Consider the following 23414-nt stretch of genomic DNA (forward strand, 5'->3'; position numbering starts at 1 on the left):
TGTGTAACCTCCTTGTTTGCAGGTTTTGAATATGCTACTCTCTCCCAACAGCATTTCCCCCCCAAATCTGGCTAATTTTGAAGAATTTTGAATGTGGGAATATACATCTTAACCTGGAAGCGTTTATTAGAAACACACATTGTTTCAGCAAATGGCCCACATTCAAGGTGTAAGCACGGCCTATATCACTTTTGCTTGTCTTGATGTCCTTCTGTTTGAAACAGAATGGAGCCCAGCCAAGGTGGATCCATTGGTTGAGCATCGTCCCATACACCAGGAGGTCACTGGTTCAATTCCTGGTCAGGGCCATGCCCGAGTTGTGGACTCAATCCCCAGTAGGGGGCCTGCAGGAGGCAGCCAATTCATGTTTCTCACTCATTGATGTTTCTCTCTCTCCCTCTGAAATCAATAAAAACATGCTTTAAAAAAAGAAACAGAATGGAGTCCTTATTGTAAGCACAAATTCAGGGCACTAGCCCTTCATAGTGTCTCTGTGACCCACTTTGTCCATGACACAGAGAAGCTCATGAATGAAGAAGCCAGTGGGTGACCATTCATCCAAGGGTCAACTTAAAACCAGGCTGGTTCTTTTGGTCCATTTATTAGTAAATTATCAGTTTTCAGGGATTTTGTTTTGCAACAATTGTTGGACTGGACTGGTTGGGTGTGAAACAGTTGTTGGACTGAGCTGGTTGGATGCGTATCATAGAGACCCAGTTTAATTTCCTAAAAATCATAGCATCAGGACAGCCAAGTATATTGGCTGATGACAAATCTGAGCATTTATTTTTTTGTGTCTCAAAAAACCCCCCACAAAACCACACCCCAAAACACGCCAAACACCCACTGTACTTAACAGCCTAACAATAAGTAAGTTAGCATGTGATGCCTACACTTCCATTTTAAAAATTTATGGTGGCCTCTATTTATTCTATGTCCATTTAAGAGTTAATGCAACCTCTTGAAAAATCGTTTAAGGGCACTGGGGTAAAACATGGGTATGTCCCGAGGCCGAAATGTGAGATTTGCTCATATACAAAATCAAAACGGGTCATAAAACAGCCACTGGAACCTTTTGCCAATTGTCTGTAAGAGGAGACCCCCAATGACCTACAGCAGGAATATAGATGCAAAACTGTACTTTGCCTCATGCCCCGGGGAGGATTTTGGCTTTAAGATTTTTGTCTCCTTGCTGCCAAATGCAAAAGCCAAGCGCATTGCTAAAGCTTTAGACACATTTTCATCAATAAAATTTCTTATAAAACAGATCCTGCAAATGCCGAACTTATCTGCCAAGTAGCCAATTAATTATTTTACATCCTCGCTGAACAATGAAATAATTTATGATGGGTAAATGTTTTACCATCACAAATTAGTGTTCTGGAAAGCCAAAGGCCTAGCTTTCAATTAGCAGGAGGCATCACATTAGGGATGAAAGGAGGTAACACTGTGTGTTGGAAATGCTCCCCATAGAGAAATAAAACTCCCAAAGAACAATGACCCAACTAATTTGAGAGAGTTGGGTTTTTAGAAAAACAGACCCTTTTTAAAGGGAAAAGTTCAAATTCTGCTCGAGTCCTCAGTCTCTCCCCTCCCTGATGGCCCTTTCTTTCCGTAAATTGCTGCTGTTGAATTTGGACCATACTTGTCCACCATTCGTTAGTGTGTGTCAATCCCAGTTCAGACACTGTCTGTGAATTCATTCTATCACTGACCGTCACCATTTTCTGCATCGGGTCAGTGGGGAAGGGTCCCTCCAATTCCTTGAATTTTCCAGGGAAGAGGGAAATTGGGGCTGAAAGAGTACTCATATGGTTGATATTGTTTCTCAAGTTCAGGCCAGGTCTGGCATTGAAGGGCAAGTCCTACTGGAGAGCATGTTCTGGATTCCAGGCATCTGCCCTGACAGTGAATCAAACCGTGACCTCCTGGTTCACAGGTCTATGCTCAACCACTGGGCCACACCGGCCAGGCAAGCAATCATTCTTTACAGTCAGCCATAAAGTTCTTGGAGCAAGTTGTCCCCCAAAAAATGCAGTTGAAATTCAAAGGTCTGAAAGACAATTCTAAACCAAGCCAAACAAAAACTTACATCTTATAAGGAGATTGTGTTCCCAGGGAAATGAAAACATGCAATCTCTGATTCATTCGAGCACCACCTCCCTAGCCTCCAGCCTCCTAGGTTGGTGAGAACCTTCTCCGGTGGGAGGGGATTTCTGCACGCAGGTGTCAATCTTCCCTTGGGTCTGAGAAGTCAATCCAAACACCTACCAGTCCCCACCTTCATTGTTGAAGTCAGGACTACAAGTGAGCAGTGCTTTACTGACATGCCCTTCTACCTGGATATGCTGGGTATTCCCCATCACCATCACCTGAGGGAGGTTTCAGTCCTTTGGAGCACCGATGACTAGTATTCTGGGAGGGCTCTTGGTTAGACAGTGTGGCTTGAACCAAGAAGCTGAAGCAGAGAGCAGGTTGAGAGGACACTCACGAAGGATTGGTAACGCCATTGATGTGATAGGTAAGTCCTCTACCTTAAGAGTTCTGCCTCCCCAGCTTTGCAAAATCTCATGTTTCCTCTTCAACAAGCACACACAATGTTTTGGTATTCTGTAAGCAGAGCCTAACAAACAATATACTATCCTATATAATAAAAGGCTAATATGCAAATCGACCAAACGGCAGAACGACTGGTTGCTATGATGTGCACTAGCCACCAGGGGGCAGACGCTCAATGCAGGAATTGCTCCCTGGTGGTCAGTGCGCTCCCACAGGGGAGCGCCGCTCAGCCAGAAGCCAGGCTCACGGCTGACGAGCGCAGTGGCAGTGGCAGGAGACTCTCCTGCCTTCACGACATCCCCTGAGGGGTCCCGGACTGCGAGAGGGCACAGGCCGGGCTGAGGGACTCCCCCACCTCCCCCAGTGCACGAATGCCATGCACCGGGCCTCTAGTTAATTATAAGATGTCTTTGTTCCCTAAAAGATCATAACCATCTTTTCATGAAGAATGAGGAAAGGAAAGTTTGATGCAATCATGCCAGGACTCAGAATGAAGGGCTGACTTGCAGGCCTGGTTTTATTATTTCCTGAATTTGGTGACTCTGGGCAAGTTTTTTAATCTCTGTGAGTCTCGGTTTCCTCCTCCTGACTCTGGGGAAGGTCATTCCTACCTCAGTGGATTGTTAAGAGATGATGTGTGGGAAAGCACCTCGTCTGATTCTTGGAACATAATGTTGCCTAAAAATAAATACTGCGTCTACACACTGGTATTACCCACTGGCATTTTAGAATGGATTCTTTTGTCCCGTTCAATAGGCTGCATTAGCTTTCAGACATTCAGTCTGCTCTATGTTTTGTTTTGTGTGTATGTGGAGGAAAGGGATGGGAAATGAGGGGAAAGAGACCAAAAATCTAATAGTGTCTCTTGATGTACTCTTTTCCTTCTTGGACATTTAGTTTAGTTCCTGTAAGCATTATATCTTTATTTTTTACTTGACAGAGAGAGAGGAAGGAAGAGGGAGAGGGAGAGAGAAACATTGATAAGAGAGAAACATCATCGATTGTCTGCCTCCTGCATGCCCCCTACTGAGGATCAAGCCCGCAACCTGGGGAATGTGCCCTGACTAGGAATCAACTGGTGACCTCTTGGTGCATGGGTTGATGCTCAACACTGAGCCACACCAGTCAGGGTATTTTTATTTTATAAATCACATCTTGTGATTTTGGATTGGAAAGGCTCTGAGAATCGGGAATCCTTTATTTTGTGGAGCCATCTTCCAGTTCAGCTTAAAAATATGTACACCTCTGAGAGACACTCACAGCCGAGTGGCTGGGCCTGACAGAGCCATCACGTTATTAAAGAACACAGTATAAGCTGATCTGTCTGAGCTTCCTTTGACTTCTGGATCTCAACTCCCCAAATCTTACTTGCCTTTGCAACCCACCAATGACCTTAAGCAAACAAACAAAACACCCTCCCCTCCTATTTTATCAGGCTTTTCTAGTTCTTCTGAACTAAAACACTGGTCTGCTGCAAACACTTTTGATTACATAACTCAAGGTCAAAGTCAGGCTTGAGACTCCTTGAAGTTACCTGTGTGCGTGTTTACAAATTTGAAATCCAGTATTTTCTCCTTCCTCTTTTCTCTTCACCATGGGGTTTCTATTAAGTTGCACAACATGCAAAGAACAAGTTAAAAAGTTGGCAATGTTAGCTTAGCCCTTGCTCAAATAGACCAGGGTCCAGCCAGACCTTTCATCTAGTTGGTCTAACTCCACACCCACGCACCAGGCTCTGATGGTCAATAAACACAGCCCATGGGCTCTGCACCTTCGTTTCTCCACTGCTCATCCTCCTTGGTCTGCCCAGAGCCTCCATCCGCTCCGACTCCTGATTTCTGTCCCATCACCAGCCAGACTCTTACTCTCTGGACTCTCATTTCTCCAGTTGAGTCCAAGTTTCACAAATGGTATTGGATTAGCGTTACCCCATGGGTCGGTGCTCATCAAATATTATTAAGCTTGTTTAAAAAGAATGTAGGCTTCTAGACTTTGGCCATAGATTCTGAATCTCAGTTGGTCTGAGAAACCCCCACAATTTGTATTTTTAGTAAGCATCCCAGCACCCGGAAACCACTTTGAGGGGCATGTAGGATATCCTACCCTGGCTCATACCCGGGGCCTCACCCTCTGGCAGTGGCTGACTTCACTGACTCTCAGGTCGGCTCTGCCCTGCACCCTGGCAAGGAACACTACTCCCTGAGACGTTAACTGATGTGGTTTTTGGCTATGTGAAGTGATCCCTGCTCTCTGGGGGGAAATAATCAGAGGATTATCTAGAATTATCTCCCCCAAAGGCTATGAGGACATAGACCGTTACCATGGGAGGTGGCAGTATGGCAGATTAGGTGACATTTCGTCTTTGCTACCCTCTCAGTGTAGTTAGGATCGAAAGCCAAACTCAGAAACACCTGCCCTCCATTGTCTGAACTATTCCTGGGCAATCTGGAAAACCCTTTCTCATCTGACACACGTCGGCTCCCAACGTCTTAAGCTATTATTCAGAGCATTTCTATCCTTTAACTTAGGCGTGGGGCTGCGAGCCAAGCCAAGAAGACATTTTTTGTGTTTCCCCCGTCTCCTCCCTACCAGGAATGTCAACGTACAAGAAAAAGGAGTATTATTTAGGGTGGCCTGAGGGGTAATAAGGAGGATTAATGGGATGAAATTGAGCAAAGGAAAATTTAAAGCGCACATCAGGAACATTTTCCGAAGATTGAGATCAATGATCCTGTGGAATTAAGATCCCGGGGGAGGTTGTAGGAGCCCCATTACTCGAATCAGTTCAAACCAGACTGGACCAAATATTTGAATATAATCCCACCTTGGCAAAGAGGAAATCTGCAATGGCTGGGAGATGGAAAAAATGACCTAATAGGTCTTTTCCAGCCCTGACTTCTATGAGTCACCCAATGTATGCTGTTGTGCGTCACACAGCCGGCCAGACCGGGGTCACTCGCTATACATTTCAGCCACAAAATCCTCAGATGCTGACGGCGCCCCAGCTAAACGGCTACCTCAGCAGAGGCTGAGGGCTCCCTGGGGATTTCTGGTTTTAGTTTCTAATCAATTAAATATCAGAAATGAAGGCGGAAATCAGTCAGGAGCCGAGGGTGGTGAGTGAGTGAGTTCTTTCCCCTGCTCTCTGGGAGGCTCGCTCTCAGCCCTTCACAGACAGACAGCGATCTTTCCACGGCCCCTGTCGTCTGTAAGGCAGCCTCTGGGGCTTGGCGGCCCGTGCACTGGGCTGGGACCGCCCCCTGCTGCTGCTCCAGGCCTGTGGTGGCCTCCGCAGCCCTCCCTCCCCTTCAGCTGAGTTCCCTGTAGGGGTCTGGCCCCCCAGGTCCCTGCTGGGGCCCAGTGTCTAGGAGCATGCTTCAGGACTGTCCCCAATACAAGTCCCAGAGCTTTTTCCTAAACAGTATTCTTATCATTTGCTTCACTTTTTAAAAATATATATATACTAGAGGCCCGGTGCACAAAATTCGTGCACGGAGGAGAGGGGGGTCCCTCAGCCCAGCCTGCACCCTCTCCAATCTGGGACCCCTCGAGGATTGGGCCTAAACGGGCAGTTGGACATCCCTCTCACAATCCAGGACTGTTGGCTCCCAACTGATCGCCTGCCTGCCTTCCTGATTGCCCCTAACCGCTTCTGCCTGCCAGCCTGATCACCCCCTAACCACTCCCCTGCCAGCCTGATTGATGCCTAACTGCTCCCCTGCCAGCCTGTTTGCCCCTAACTGCCCTCCCCTGATGGCCTGGTCACCCCTAACTGCCCTCCCCTGCAGGCCTGGCCACCCCCTCAACTGCTCTCCACTGCAGGCCTGGGTCCCCCACAACTGCCCTCCCCTGCAGGCTTGATCACCCCCAACTACCCTCCCTTGTAGGCCTGATCCCTCCCAACTGCCCTCCCCTGCTGGCAATCTTGTGGTGGTCATCTTGTATCCACATGGGGGCAGCCATCTTGTGTGTTGGAGTGATGGTCAATCTGCATATTACTCTTTTATTAGATAAGATTTTATTGATTTTAGAGAGGAAGGGAGAGGAAGAGAGAGATGGAAACATCAATGATGAGAGAGAATCATGGATCGGCTGCCTCCTGTATGTCCCCTACTGGGGATGGAGCCTGCAACCTCGGCATGTGCCCTTGACTGGAATCGAACCTGGTACCCTTCAGTCCGTAGGTGGATGCTCTATCCATTGAGCCAAACCAGCTAGGGCTCACTTCACTTTTATTTCCAGTACAATGACGGCAGAGCACCTATGACTGACAAAAGCAGAAGTTCTCTGATTCAACAGGGAGCAGGATGGACCCAGGCGCTCCAAGGACTTTCCTTGTTGCCAGGACCCTGCCTCATCCCCTACCCCGAGGCTTCAGAGAGGAATGTGCAGGAGTCCTACTCAGTCACGGACTCAAAACCACCTCTTTAGGCCCTTCTATGAGCTTTACTGCATTTTACAGTCAGTTAAAGCCACAAAAGGCATTTGACAAAATTGTGGCCATTCCAGGCCTCACAGAGTCCAGTGAAATAAGACAAGGGTTCTAGGCCTTAGTTACACACCCTCTCCTTCCCTCTGCTGATTCCCAGTCCCACTCCCCACCCCCTGCTGGTGGCTGGGCAGGGAGTGGAGCAGATGCAGAAAAGGAAGGTGGGTTACCAGTGCTAAGCAGGACTTCTGCTTCTTGTTACCTACATCGACTTTAACCATTGCTTTTCCTGACACCAAAGAGAAGTGGGTGGTATCACCTGTTCCCCTTCTGCATCTCCCCTCTCACACGTTGTTCTTGCAATTTCCGGTCTACGCTAAGTGCGTGTTATACCTTGGTTTTGCTAGGCATGCAGGGAAGGGTGGAGGGATGTATATCCATGCCAGTCCTGGCCCTGCAGCTTTGACAAGATTCATCTCATGCATCCCCGGAAAGATGCATCTCCTGCCCTGGCTTGTGTGTTGTAGTGTTCCATCTCCCGGTTTCCAAAACACCCTGAGCTAAAATTCCAAGTCCTTCTAGCTAGTAAGGAGAGAAGGAAGTGGATGTGAACCCAAACCTATCTGCTATCATAGCCCAAACTCGAAACCCCCATACATGGCACTCGCTCCCATTCGCCTAGATGCCTGCTAAGCAGCAGGGGTTCTTCATTCTATAGTTCAGTCCAGACGTTGAGTTCATGGCTGGTTCCCATCTCCTTCCTCTGCCCCCTCTCCCCTCTTCCTCGGTGCTTTCACTTTCGAACAGGCGGAAGCAATGGGAAAGGAGCAGTTAGAGGGCGAAGTTGCCAGTGCTTTCACTGGCCTGCTGCTCAACCCTCTTCCCCTTTATTTTCCTGCCCATTAGCTGGAGATCAGTGCTCCCTTAACGAGAACCAAAGGCGCCTTACCCATCTGGGTTCCCATGGTGATTTCCTAAATTCATAAAGAAAAAAGCTCTGGGTTAGGAGCAAGTTAGGAAACCAGTCGGCAAACCTGGAAGTCGCCCAAGTCCAACTGGGTGGGAGGTCTAGACCCAGAAGGGCCAAGAGAGAGCCTCCGAGTCCTCACCCCGCCCTGGCTTTTTCTAAATGAGAACAAGAGAGACCTACAGGATCTGTGTTGCTGTCCGAAGTCCCATTGCTTTGAGGAGAATTAGGAATGTATTGAGATCTGACTTCAACGTTTACCCTTTTTTTGTTTACTCCAAATTACAAGTAAGTTCTCACTTAACATTGTCAATGGGTTCTTGGAAATTTCGACTTTAAGTGAAATGAGGTATAAGGAAACCAGTGTTAACGCAGGCTAATTGATAGAAACAAGAGTTAAATTCCTATGGCCTACATCTGGTCACAAAAATCATCACCAAACATCTAAATAAAGACCCAAAACACTTCTGATATTAAAGATTCTGAGCTATGCATACATTAAAGAAAGATGGATAAAAACAAGTAAGATGCCCGACCGGTGTGGCTCAGTGGTTGAACATCGACCTGTGAACCAGGAGGTCAAGGTTCGATTCCCAGTCAGGGCACATGCCCGGGTTGCAGGCTCAATCCCTGGGTGGGGCAGGAGAGAAGGAAGTGGAGGCAGCCGATCAATAACTCTCATCATTGATGTTTCTATATTTCTCTCCCTTTCCCTTCCTCTCTGAAATCAATATAAAGATATTAAAAAAAAAGGACCTGCTGTACTAGAAAAAGCTGGGTAAAGGATTAGGGCATGCACTTGAGCAAAATGTGGCCACTGTTAGAGAAAAGGTTGCACAGAGATCTCCTCAGAGGGCAATCTTTCAGGAGCCAGTCCTCAGAGGGTCCTCTGTGAACACATCAGAGACGCACGGGTTACAGACATTGAAAAGCCATCTGGGTTGAAGAATGCGGAGGAGAAAATCTTGGCAAACGCATTTGCTTTCTGACTATATATGTGTGTGTGTGTGTGTCTATATATGTATATATATTATCGAATTTAAAACACTCAAAAAGCAATCCCAGGCATCTCAGCTTGAACCACAGAGCGGGTCCATCCATCCCCATTCATACGTTCCAACCTTTCTGTTGGGTGGTCTTTCCATCCCACGGGTTAGGACCCCCCCACGTCTGTTCTACTCCAACCCAAATTCTGCCTGTTTTCTACATTGGTAAGATGGATCTACAGAGAGCGAGTCCCAGCCTCCCACACGGGAACCCAACTCCCAGGAGCTGGATGGCTACCTTGTATTTGGAAGTGTTTCAAGTTCACTTACAAATACAGTGGGCTAGCCCGGTGCTTTTGTAACGCGCATCATGAAAAATGAACAGGCAGCTTAAAATAGACGCTCTGTTGCTGCCAAGTGCATCATGTGAAAACGGTGCTCCATCTGGCAGGGCAGACGGAGTGGTCGTGTGGACGCCGCTAGATAAGGGAGCAGTCCTTTGTGTGGAGGGGATCCGCTCAGACCTAGATCCCTATTGGGACGCACGCCCGGGTCCACCCAGAAGCCAGGATGGGACGAGCCATCCTCTCTCCCGACACACACACCTCCCTTCCTTCAAACAAGGGCAGCACGCACTCCAGAGCCTGGACTGCATCCCCCTCTGCCTCCTTTCCTCCCTCCATTTTCAATGAACTCATGACAAGAACCTACAGTGGGTCCAACTGAACCCTGCAGCCTGGCGTCCATCATGTCACGGTGGCCAACACCTCCTGGAACGTGGATGACACATTCACTCACTCCTGTGGAGCTGATCTTGCAGCCACCTCCTTAGGATTCTTTCATTATTGCCCTTGTCACTTTGCCCATTTACTCTCCTCTTTTATTATTATTTTTTATATTTTTTTATTGATTTTCAGAGAGGAAGATAGAAACATCAACGATGAGAGAGAATCATTGATCAGCTGCCTCCTGCACACCCCCTACTGGGGATCGAGCCCACAACCCAGGCACGTGCCCTGACCGGGAATCGAACCTGTGACCTCTTGGTGCAGGGGTCGACGCTCAACCCCTGAGCCACATCAGCGAGGCAGTCTCTTCTTCGTGGGTGGTTAGAACCACTGACTTTGGTCTTAGACATTTATGACCTGACTTCTGATGGGTTATCATATGCTGGAAATTAGCTTCATATAATAAGGAAAGGTTTCTACTACATAAGAAAGCAAAATCCACTAAATCACATCACCGGCCCGTATGGTTGGGAAACAAATTCATTCTGGTGTGGGAGAAATGTCTTTCATCAACATCTTGAGCAAGGCATTTGATTACGCTGAAACCAAATGGATGAAATCCAATGGGCAATTCAGTACTTTTTAGAGTTGTGCAGTGTCACAGAGCGACAAAGCACTCGTGTTCTGAAGACCTGTATCTCACAGAAAGTGTACTCTGCATTCTGTTTGACTCGAGTGGCAAGAAACCTGGCTTCTCCTCCTGGTTTTACCCCTAAGAGGTTCTGTGCCGGGAGACATGTTATTTCTCTTCCTCGGGACTTATTTTTCACCAATTAAACAGCAATGGCAATACCCTATGGCCCTAACACTCACAGAGGTAGCCTAAAATAAGAGAATACAAGTTAAATGACAGTGGAGTTCATTTGACAAGTTAGCCAGATTTAATTGTTGGCACACCTTGTATTTGCAAAAGACCTCCTTAAAACCATGCCCCCCCAAAAAAGTGTTAATAAAAATTGAATACTGAGTGACCCATTTGGTAATGTTTTATTTGAATGTAAATATATTTTCTAGAGAAAGTGAACATGCATGTTTAAAGCTGGTTTTGTCTTGTACGTATGCAGATACATATGTGTTTGCACACACACACACACCAAAAGTTGCCAGCAAACCACCAGAAACCAGGGGAAAGGCAAGGATCAGACTCTCTCACGGCCCTCAAAAGGAACCACCCTGCAGACACTTTGATCTTGAACTTCTAGCCCCCAGGACTATGAGACAACGCACTTCTGTTGTTTAAACCACTTGATCGGTGGTACTTTGTTATGGCAGCCCCCAGAAACGGATACAAACAAATTCTCTCCTCCTATTTACTAACTTACTAACAGAACAAAGTAATAGGAGACTTGGAAGAGCATGTGTTTAAGGAAAGTAATGTTGTGTGGGTAATCAGAGCCAGTTACTAAAAAAAAATAAAAATCTATTACCAAAGAGATCGTCTCTCTATACACAGCCTGGCAGTGAAATTATTAGGAATATTTTGGTTAGCACAGATTTCTTCTTCAACAGCATTGCAGCCAAGTAGTGTGAGTGTGGGCTGCGAGCCAGGCTATAGAAACCACGGCTGCAGGATGGAGAACAGAAGCTCACAATGGGATGGAATTAAAGCCGCCTCCTTCTTTCTTTAGCTTTTAAATATGACAATGCCGTGAAAACACCCAGCTCTGTGCCTGGAACTTAGTAGATGCTCAGCAAATAAATCTAACATCGGAGACCTTTGAAGTCAACATGGAGTCGCCCAGTTTGGTTTTTAAGGGTTAACTGCTTTTAAAAAGCTGTTAGATGAACTCTGTGGTGGTTGATATTTGCTATTAGTACAGCTCCTGAATACTTCCCACCAGAATACGGGACAAAACCAATGTATGTTCTCATCCATGGGCCAGCACACAAGGCTACGAAACCGGCCTTTGTGGGGTTCCCAGTACACACATTAACGTGTACTGCTCAGGATGGCGTACAGCAGCATATCAGACCCTCCTTTCTTTCTTTTTTTTTAAAAAAAATATATTTTTATTGATTTCAGAGAGGAAGGGAGAGGGAGAGAAACATCAATGATGAGAGAGGATCATTGATCAGCTGCCTACTGCACACTCCACATGGGGGATCCAGCCCACAACCCAGGCATGTGCCCTGACCTGGAATCAAATCGTGACCTCCTGGTTCATAGGTCAACGCTCAATCATTGAGCCATGGCGGCGGGGCCAGACCCTCCTTCCTGGTGTTTCTGTTGCCCATTCTGCATTATCCCTGTTGTGGTTCCTAACACAGCTCTAAGTCAGTGGTTGGCAAACTGTGGCTCGCGAGCCACATGCGGCTCTTTGGCCTCTTGAGTGTGGCTCTTCCACAAAATACCACGTGCGGGTGCCCACGTACAGTGCGATTGAAACTTCGTGGCCCGTGCGCAGAAGTCAGTTTTCGGCTCTCAAAAGAAATTTCAATCGTTGTACTGTTGATATTTGGCTCTGTTGACTAATGAGTTTGCCGACCACTGCTCTAAGTAATTGTTCTCATGGCAACTTGGGTTTTTTCTTTGATAGTCCAGGGCTTGGCAGAGAGTCTGCCCGTTAGAGGCACTCAGTACCAATGTTAAGCGTGTTTCTATGCCGAGAAAACTTCTGCAGGATGAAATTCTGTCATGTAACATTTTAGCTCGTTTATTTTTCTGCTGCAAGGTCGCTTCAGAAATAAGAGTCACATTAACATTGAAAACTTTAAAACTGCTATCTTCTCCGGTTTTTAAAGTACCTCCCAGAGACAGGGCGGATATTACTATTATTCCCATTTGAAAAATGACAAAACTGATCTAGAAAGGAAAACGAACTTGCAGAGGGTGGTCAGATGTTTATCAGCCTGAACACACTCAAAGCGCGCAATTCAGCAATCCTGTTTGGGCCATTCTGCCTCCTACTGCTGTCCATCGATCGTATGGCCACCGATACCATTGATGACGTGGCTTTCTAACAGAGCCACTGAGACCACTAAGAATTCTGGATCTACCAAAGCCCGCCCAAATAGCTTTGGCTGCCGACACAAAGACTGAGACCTGCCCAAGGTGGGAGAGATAACGGCTACTTATGAAGAGTATATAGCATAGGGGATAATACTTCCCGAGAATACACAATGGAGTCCAAATACGCTGTGCATTGGAATACGTTGTATATGTAAAACCCCTGGATTACCTTTTCGTGGAAGGCTGAGCAAATCTCCATGTTGTTGGCTGTAGGGGCTATTCCAGATGGGATTTCCACGCATGGATTATCATGGGTCAGCAATTCGTGCCTCTTCCAACCTCTGGAAAAGTGTACAAGGTAAGTCACTAAGTGACAACTTGAACACATTCAAGAAGGGCACCCGCCTTGAGAGACATACAGCAAAATGAGGACCCTCCACCTTTACAAAACACCTTTTATTTATTATTTTTTTAAAAAATATTTTTATTGATTTCAGAGAGAGGAAGGGAGAGGGAGAGAGAGCTAGAGATATTAATGATGAGAGATGATGAGAGAGAGAGTCACCGATTGGCTGCCTCCTGCATGCTCCCTACTAGGGATCGAGCCCACAACCCAGGCATGTGCCCTAACCAGGAATTGAACCATGATGTCCTGGCTCATAGGTCCACTCTCAACCACTGAGCCACACCGGCTAGGCACAGAACACCTTTTAGAAATAGGTTTTTTTTTTTTTTAAACAAGAACTTAGTTTGACTATCTGGTCATTTCTAGCCTTTCTATGATCCACTATTACAGCTGTACTTGGAATAACTATTGCCTGATGGATTCAATTTTTTCCCTCCTCTGAATTTATTTGCTGTGTAGACACAACTTTGGTGAAACCTGTTGGACTAGGTAACCCAAAGGGAACTTTCCGATGTGGTGGAGCCCCCGCCCATCCTTACCCAAATTTCCTACTGGAATTTTGGAAAGCACTGACCACTTTTTTTTTTTTCTCTCTAAGTGTACCACACCTCAAATTCTCATTTTTCCACTCTGTGGGCAGTTCTTTCTTTCTGATCACTGTTCTCCATCAAAGCAAACACGACAACTCCAGGTACTTCCCTTAAATACTTTAGCAGCTGGACCTCGGCACCTATACCGGGTCAAAGGAAGCAAGATCACCTTTGGTGCGCTCTCCTAAGCCACCGATTCTGATTAGTCCGAGGAAAAGCACAAAGGACTTCCAGCTGAAACAAACCACATCCCTATCCCACTGGCTCCAGATGGGGAAAGCTTCCTGTGGGCTCCCGGAACAGACCTGCTTCCCCGTGACCAGGTCTTGGTCGGAGTTCAGGGAGTAGTAACGGGAGATTACGCCCTTCTGATTCAATGACCAGAGAGGGACTTCGGATAATTAAGTTCTCGGTGTCATTCTAACACTAGACAGATGCATTTTTGTCATCGTGGACACAGATAGAGCTGGAGATGCCTGTGGAACAGGCCATGACTGCTAACTGTGGCTCTCTGATGGGGTGCCAAGTTTTGAAAATGTTCCCTTGTTCTTTCATCAAGGAGCATCCTTGATCCGGTTGGTACTTTGGTTGAGGAATCAGCCTGATCCCCATTTACAAATGCATTCCTCCTGACTAAGAAAGCAAAGCAGCTGCCCAGGACCCACGTCGGCTGCTTTTTGGATCTGCATCTCTCTCTCCTGCACCTGAACCTGGCAATTTCCTCTTTCATAACGTTGCTTATAGACACATTCTTTTTGAGGGACTCTCTTGGATCCATTTGCAATTATGAAGTAGTTCAAGACCAAACCAGCTGAGGTGTTGGGTAGGAATTGACCATAGGATGCAGTTCTTGGGTACAAATAAACATGTGACTCATGCCCTAGCCAGTTTGGTTCAGTGGATAGAGCGCCGGCCTGCGGACTGAAAGGTCCTAGGTTCGATTCCAGTCAAGGGCATGTAACTTGGTTGCAGGCACATCCCCAGTAGGAAGTGTGCAAGAGGCAGCTGATTGAGGTTTTTCTTTCATTGATGTTTCTAACTCTCTATCACTCTCCCTTTCTCTCTGTAAAAAATCAATAAAATGTATTTTTTTTAAAAGTGTGACTCAGTTTGACTTACTAGCATCCACAGAACTGTCAGGGTGCCATGGGGAAAAGCAGCATATAAGGAGGACTGGAGTCAACATATAGGATCCTGAGAAACCCTCAACATTGGCTTTTAGGCAGTATCCTCTTTACCCTTGCTAGATCTCTTTGGTGAAAACATGGGAAGTAGTCTTATCTCCCCAACTGGTGGCATTTTTCTTATCCTCCTCACTGTCTCTACCCACACCATGTACTCAATACATTTCTTGAACAGACAAGTCAATTTCAGGAGAATATCAGTTCACTCTATCTGGTGTCAGATTTGCACTGGTTTTGCCTGATAAGAGTGTCTATATGTTATATAGCTTACGACTTAGGTATACAGCCTTTATCAATGAAACCCACAATGAATGCACAGAAATTTAAAAAATTAGAATATCAAAGAATGAGTGAAATTTAAAAATCTGTTCCAACTCCTTTATTTCACTGGTGCATAAACTGGATCCCAGATAAATGATTTGACTAACAAATATCTATGAGGAAATTTAGTAATGAAGGGGATCGAAATATGCTCCCCCAAAATATGTCACCTTGGCGTATAGATTATTTTGAGCTGAAGGCAATGGAGGATCAACTAATGTATAAAGGAGCATTCTGAGAATTTCTCTTATCTGGTCCAAGCAGAAACTTCTCAGAAATGAGGACAGCCATCATCCTCATTCCAGAGGATTCTTGTGGCCATGAAGAAGATGGAAAGTCGGCACTGAGAGGAGATTGATTTAGTGAATGAACCTTACTAAAATAATTCTTATTTTCAATTAGTCTCCTCAGAGAGTAAGCTTTCCACAGTTTACTGCCTCTATAGCCCCAAAGCCCCCTTTCCTTTGACTAGTCACTTCTCCACAATTTATTGCCCTTTGTTAAAATGGTATGTAAACTTCCAAGTTTAACTGCTTCAATGGGGTTTTCACTTCCTTTTTTGTGAAGTCCCCATGCACATAAAAATATTGACATCAATAAAAAACACACACACATACTTTTTCTTCTGTTAATCTCTTGTTAGTTTAATTCACAAGTCCCAGCTACAGAATTTAGGAGCGTGAAGGAAATTTTTTTTTTTCTTTCCTTACAGTGACAAAGTTAAGACTAAGATTCCCTGGTCTTTGGATACTCTGTTTGGCATTCAAAAGAAAATGTAAAAAAACCAAAGTCATATGCTGTTTATGAAAGTTTCCCAAGGTATTAAAAATTGTTTATCATGTTTATAGTTTGTTTCTGTTTCTTGTTGAGAATGTTTAGAGGAATGAGGAGAATGAAATAATTTAAAATTAAGATTGGGTCTACTAGAAATGATTGAGTTTACTATTTTCTTTGAATTCACTGGGAAATTTTCATATAATGAAAACTGATCAACTCAGAAAACAATTCTGCGGTGCCTGTCCCACATCCACCATCACTCCCACCTGGTAAGTGTTTATGTAAATGAGTATAGGATAGCGTGTAAAAAGCTCACGCTTTAAAGTCAGGTAGACCCCGGTTAATCCATTGATTTATGACCTAAAGACTGGTTATGAGAGCTTTGACAGTATTATTTGTAGTGTGTATTGACCCAGCAGACAAATGGCTTGAGGGTCCTGAAATGTCACCGATATTCATCTTAGCCCTTCGAAAAGCTGCATGATTTCTGCAGCTTCACTTAAGAGATGGTAGAAAATCCAGAAGAGATTGAGCAGAGTGAGCCTCTGCGCTCGGTTTCCTGAGTTCGTCAGGGAAATCCAGCCTGGGCTTTCGAGAAAGCTCTGCCATTTTTCATAAGCAGGGCAAGATGCTGATGGAATCCTTTTGGTATGGCACGCAGAAGGGAACTGACTCAAGGAGGCCTGCACTGCTTATTTATGTGTAGAGTTTAATGCTAAAAGGTGCCTTGAAAGGTGAAGACCGCATCCAGTGTCAAAGCAGTTAAAATATTAAACATCCCTAATGACTGCTTTTAAGTCATTGCTATTCCTTACAAAAACAAACCAGTGCTAGATTAAGTGCGGGGCACTCACGTGACAAATGATACCAGTCATCTGGATTTCTCATTACAGAGCTTCTGCCAAGTTCAGACTCTGCCAAGGATGATTTAACCATTCAGAGTGTCAAACTGACCTTGAACTTGGGGAGGAGGTGGGGGGGGGGGAAACCTCGGTGCCTGAGCATTGTTTTCCTGAGTTCTAAAATGTGGAGGAGATGAAGCCGTAAGTTTGACCACCTTTCTTCACCCCCGTAATAAAAATCTTCACCCTGCCTAATGGCACCATTAAAACTGCGTGTGCTGGAGGCCTCGTTAGCTTCCACATATTAAATCAAAGACATACTTTTAAGAAAGGTTTTAGAGGACAATGGGAGAAAACAGAGATAGAGGGATTAGAACTCCTGAGCTGGCAGAATGAAAGATGATGACTGTTTAATTGCAAGTGTCTGTTTGTGTGTGTTTTTGCTGCCCTGAGAAATATTAGGCTGCCGTGGTAAGCCTGTGGAGTAACAGGGAAGGAAATATTGTCTGAGCGATGGGGCTGCAATTCTGAATGCATTAAAAAAAAGGTACTGAGTTCTTCTCAACATAAGTAAGCACAAATAATTAGTGTTAAATGCTCCCTTGTCGCTCTGCTATTGGACTGGTAGATATAATTGTTGTAGAGCTCAAGGAATTAAACTTCACATCATCCAGTCATGAGCAGTTGCTATCTAATCATAGTTATCATTAAGTCACCCTCTTTCTTTTTTTTTTTTTTAATATATCTATTGCATTCAGAGAAGAAGGGAGAGGGAAAGAGAGATAGAAACATCAATGATGAGAGAGAATCATTGTTTGGCTGCCTCCTGCACGTCCCCTTCTGGGGATCAAGCCCGCAACCCAGGCATGTAACCTTGACCGGAATCGAACCTGTGACACTTCAGTCTGCAGGCTGATGCTCTATCCACTGAGCCAAACCAGCTGGGGCAGGCACCCTCTTTTAGGCTGAATGAAACTGCATGTCATGGGGATGGCTAAAGGGTTCTTAAAATATTCTAGAAGTAGTTTGTTGTTTGTAGTATCTAGATCAGTGATGGGCAACCTTTTGAGCTTGGTGTGTCAAACTTCGCCAAAAAACTGAGCATAACTCGGGTAGTGTGTCACTTTGAGGAAAAAACATTATTTCGCAAATGTTTCATCCTCAGGAGCAGCAAATGTTTCATCCTCGGCATCCTCAGCGGCCGCATGTCATCAGAAATGGCTACGCGTGTCAGTGCTGACATGCGTGTCATAGGTTCGCCATCACTGATCTAGATCATGCTTTCGGAGGGAGAGGAGGAAGTCTTGCCGAGTCCCACAGCACACGCACTGAAGACAATCTTTCTCAAAGCATGGGTGGTGGACTGAAGAACCAATGTCCTCCAGGAAGGAGCTGATGGTTGGTGGGAAGTGAAATTCATGAGATTTCTCACTTATCCAAACTGTTCTACAAGTCACAAGGGAACAACTTCTCCACCTAGACCTGGCATTTGCTGATGAGGAATTGTCTGCCTGCTTTGGAAGTCCAGCTTGTGGATTCCATATGGTGATGATTTCCCCACACCTTCTGACTTCCCCTAAAGCCACTGAAGTCCCAGAGAGACATTTGGGACCATTCTATTAGTAAGAATTGAGCTCTTGTGCATGAGCATCTACTACCTGTCAGGCACTGTTTTACATGATATCAAGTTTAACTTACTATTCATGCGAAGCTTATAAGGGAAGTTGTAATCCCATTGACCTATGGGGTCTCAAAGAGAATTTAAGGTTGTTACTTAAGATTGCACAACCAATATTCAAAAGAAGCGAGGTTTCAATTAGGCCTGCATCACTGTGGAGCCCAGCTTTCTACTCCACACTGTCCATGCTTGTGTTGATCAGTCACCCTGCTGGGCAGAGGTGGTTGTTGGTTATTAATTTTCTTCATTATGTCTCATTTCTTTACTTATATAGTTATGAATTTAGAAGAGGCTACAGAATCTTTCATTGAAGATTTTTTTTTTTTGGGGGGGGGTCCGTTCTTTAAATCAAAGCTAATTTGGAAGAACGGCTTGCATGCCATCTACTCAGAAGCTGCTCTGTGAGCCTGGGATTCCAGGAACCAGCACTAAACTTGACCTTCATTCACCTGTAAGTTCTTTGCTAGAAAAGAGGTTTGAGAACCCGATTAAAAGTAGTCACTTCTTGGTCACAACTATATGATACATTTATTGGACACATTCATCGCCCTTAGGTTCTAAATGTGATTTTTTTTTCCCAAGGGGTCTTGAAGGGAAAGGTTAAAAAAGAATGGGCTATGCCATTTTTGAATAAGCAGGAAGATTGACTATCTGGACAGGATTTCAGAAATTCTGGATACCCACAGCCCCTAAGCATTTCAGTTCTGGCCCTCTTCTCTGTTCTCCATCTACATGTCCCAACACTTCTCTATTTATTTTGGTGCTGAAAAAGTTTGCAACTCATTGTTTATACTGCTAAGAGTCGCTTCTTTGAATTGCCTTCCCCTCGTTGAAGGGCAAAATTATGCTGGGGGCAAAACTGTAAGAAAGTTAAAGTTTATCCTTGGCACCATTCTCATCTGCCCTGCCCCAGCCTCCATTCTTGGCCTTGTAATTGGTTTCTATTACTTGTGCCCAATGGTGTTGTATTTCCCCATCTCCTATCCAGGATAAAGTGTTCAGTAAACTCATTTATACTAAAGGATTCTTAAATTAATAATATACTTTTCAGCAGTTTTCTTTTTAAATCTTAAGAGAAAAAAACCTAGGGATAGGATCAATAATGATTTCAAAGGTATAAAGGACTCATTGTAGTGAACAAATGCTGTGTGTGTGTGTGTGTGTGTGTGTGTTTGTGTGTGTGTGTGTGTGTATGTGTGATGTACATGTTATTCACACAATCACTTCCTTATGTGGCACCACATGCACACTTCACCCACTTGGGGCCAGGGATGAGTATGTGAATCAGGATGGCTGAGTCTCTCAGTTACAATGAATTGTAAATCACCAATTCTCATCCCACTTTTTGAGCTAGGTTGATTCCAGTTTTCTGGTTCTTGGAATGTAAAGGATCCTGACCGACACATGAATGGCATGATTTAACATATCTTTGAGTGAGATATTTTTGGGTGGACCATATTCCTGTTGCCTCTCTTCTACCTTTGGAATGTTGCTTTGCTATTACTTTTGAAAAGTAATGCTATGTTGACATCACAACCTGCAGTTATTTGCCAGTAGGCAGCTGTGATGTTTTTCACCATTTCTTGGTGTCTTCAACGTGATTCAATTCAATTCAATTCAGTTTAATTAATCTGGACTAGGTGCTCAATGAGTTACTCTTCTGGAAGGGAAGCAGTAAACCATTTAGGCCACTTTGTAGGGAAACAGCTCTTTCACTTATAGGAGTTTGGAAAGTATAAGCTACCAATTCAGATTCTGAGTGACAACCCATACATCTTTTACTAGTAAGCCCATCTGTCGAGAATTGGTGAAAATCAATCATTTGCCTCTGTTTTGACCTTTGATGCAACGTGAGGTCTTTGGTAAGTAGAAGATGGGACTGCTGATGACAAGCTGGTGCTTGTCAAGTCCACTGAAAGGAAAAAGATCACTTACATTCATATTTCCAGTCCTGGGTGGTCATATGAGTTTTTCAACAGCATTGCCAACACTCCAATTAATGAAAGACTATACAAGCATGAGATGAAAGTATGAATCCTCTGGTTCTTGTTTTGAATGTCTATTTATTCGAAGTGATTATGACTGTGTATTTATTTATATGTGTGTATGTAAACTCACACAACCCCACGGCAGAATCTATAAATAGTGATAATAACCATCCTAGATAAATATCACATGGATTCCAGTGGAAGGAGAGATCAAACCGGTGGGGCTGTTATCTCTCGTACTGACACTTCCTTTTTCATTTTTTAATATGACTTTGTTTTTGGCTCCTAGACTGTTGACATTGAGTGTGACTCAGCCTTTGCCCTGAGGACCTTCCGTTCTCCTAGCCTCTGACTTTTGCTTTCCATCTGGGGGCTGGGGTCCTCGCTGCACCTCCACGCTCCCAGTGCAGTAAGGGCTCCTGGTTGGGAAGCCCCAGTCATGAGGGCAGGTCTGACTGGTGGTTGCTGTTGCTATCCGGGCACCAAGTCAATGTCTGAGCATGTCAGCTGAGGACATTCTCACATTCGCTTCGAGTGGACCAAGCTCTACAAATCAGTCAGATGAAAAACTCAGACAGTCACCTGGTGCTTTTGTCTATAAGTCAACAAATAACCAGTTTGAATGACTTTTTTTGATGACTTTGGCTTAAGGACATGTCTTACACAACAAAACCCAGCATGTTTTCTTAGAGTAGCTTGACTGGTTAAGAAAGTCATATAGAAAAATAAAGAATTAATTTTGTATATTGACTCAAATTTAAACGAGCAACTTCACTTTTTGTGTGTGACTGATTTGAATCAAATTTTAATTTTATGTCATCCATAACCTAAATGAGATCAATTCTTTGAAGATAACAAATTATGTTAGTAGTAAGAGCCTTTAATATGTTCATAGCCTTACTCAGGTCCTTTTCATTGGCTCAATGGGTAATTTTTATTCATTGTATATTAGACTGTGACTCTATATGTACATTTTATTGGTCAGTTTGATTATAACAATCTGTGTATTTGTGAGAAAAACCCCCACAGAAATTATCTTATTTAACACCCATTATTTTTTCTCCAAAATCAGCAAAAAACATTAAATTGTAACTTTTCCCCTTCCCATTCATCTTTTTTAAAGTTTATTTTTATTGTTGATACTATTACAGATGTCCCCCTGCCTTTGTCCACCTCCACCCATCCCTCGACAACCCCCATCCCTCTAAATTTATGGATTATGCTTTCATCCAATCCCCAACCCTTGACTTAAATTGTAACATTTTCAATGAGTTACTTAAACTTAAGTTATTTCAAATTAAGCATTGAATTGTGTACAGTGCCTTTTGTGACCTAGCCCTGAAAGTCACACTCCATCACTACGAATACATTGCATCCAGTTTCAAGGGGAGAAAACACAGACCCACATCTCTCAATATCAAAGTTCTGCTGCAAGTAGCTGTCATTCTGGCCATTTTGAAAATATCACCTGCTACAGTAAGTCATTTTGAGCATTTGGTTTGATGAAATGCTGTCCTTGAGTAAGAAATTAGTAGAAAAACCTTGAGCACGTGGCTCTGATATTTATTGGCTGAAATGTATAATACACACTTGAAAGAGTGGATAGCATTCATTTATTCACTGGTATAATCAGGCATCTACCGGTGACCCAAATACCCCATCTTCCATCCTTAATTTATGGCTCCTACTCTACAAAAATCAAGCAACATTGAAAGAGGGGCCCCACTAATAACAGAAATGAAAAGTCATCTTGAAAACACCACCCCGGGTTTCCACGTTTTGTGTTCTCATCTATCCTTCCTTTGAATCAAAGCCCAGCCTGGTAGGGTTTCACAGTCGCTTTCTTTAGGCTGGGTTTAATTGCTGGTGAGGTGTCTTTTGCTAATGAGATTGGGCAATAGAAACGGTAACCTGCATTCCTCAGACTGGGGCTCATGCATTTAAAAACATAGCTAAGGGTTAAACAGACGTTTGAAACAGAAGAGCCTTTTTGTGCTTGTTGTTGTTCTTGCTATTATTTTAAACATGAAGCTTCATGTTCCCAAAATACTTATGCCCTTTCATAAGGGCAGTCCTCCTTGAAATTCTTCAACATGAGCCAGAAAAGACATTACAGAATATCGCCCTCTCACCTGAGTGAGAATTAGAGTTTCTCTTTGTTCGCTGGTGCTATTTTTGCCCCCAAGAGAAATATTCTCTTATCTCTGCTTTGGCTTTCTTTGCCTTGTTTTCTATTCTTTGATGGACGAAACAATACCAGGGAGACATCAGTTACTATTGCATGTGGTTAACTAGAGTGCAACCCAGTTTTACAAGGCACTCTGATCTGACCACATCACTCCTCTAAATGCTTCTCAATTACCTACAATCGCCATCAACTAAAACCCCTGTGTGCACACTTTCTGGGGGTGCCTTCACCCCTTCTTGCAGCAGGGTCCTGCTACAGGAGGGGCCATGGTGTTTTATCAAGGGGACAGTCCCTACGATATAAACTGTTTTCTACAGGAGGGAAGCCAAAGAGACTTCACGTAAGGTCCATGGCCTTGACTTTTGTCAGTTATGAATATCGCCAGTGTGGTGTTAATATCCAGAATCTAGACGGCATCCCGGGAGTTATGCTTTGGAATAAGAGCTGGTTTGGTTTGATATCAAGAATAGGGAACTTGGAACAGACTGTTGAATCAGGGAAGGCAGGGGTGGGTGGGTGGGTGGGAAGAGATCAACCAAAGAACTTCTATGCATAACCCATGGACACAGACAATAGGTTGGTGAGGGCCTGGGGTGGGAGCAGGGGCGAACTAGAAGGAGTCACAATAAAGATATTTTTAAAGAATTTTTTAAAATGCATAAAAATGAAAAAAAATAGGGAATTTGGAAAACACAGTTTTCTAAGAAGTATACTTTTTTAACTCTTAGCATTTCTAATAATCAGTTTAGACTAGATTGCAA

General features: G+C 44.3%; 1 long non-coding RNA gene across 3 annotated transcripts in view; it reads right to left on the minus strand.

The window, feature by feature from the left end:
• Positions 1-23414, minus strand: part of LOC307094531 — a 503912-nt gene that overhangs the window by 236616 nt on the left and 243882 nt on the right. For all 3 annotated transcript variants that reach the window (XR_013813081.1, XR_013813082.1, XR_013813083.1), the window contains exon 6: positions 12909-13020. This is a non-coding gene — a long non-coding RNA (uncharacterized lncRNA). The remainder of the gene's footprint in view (positions 1-12908; positions 13021-23414) is intronic.

The sequence above is a fragment of the Cnephaeus nilssonii genome, assembly GCF_951640355.1.
Source record: "Cnephaeus nilssonii genome assembly, chromosome: 23".
NCBI lineage: Eukaryota > Metazoa > Chordata > Mammalia > Chiroptera > Vespertilionidae > Cnephaeus > Cnephaeus nilssonii.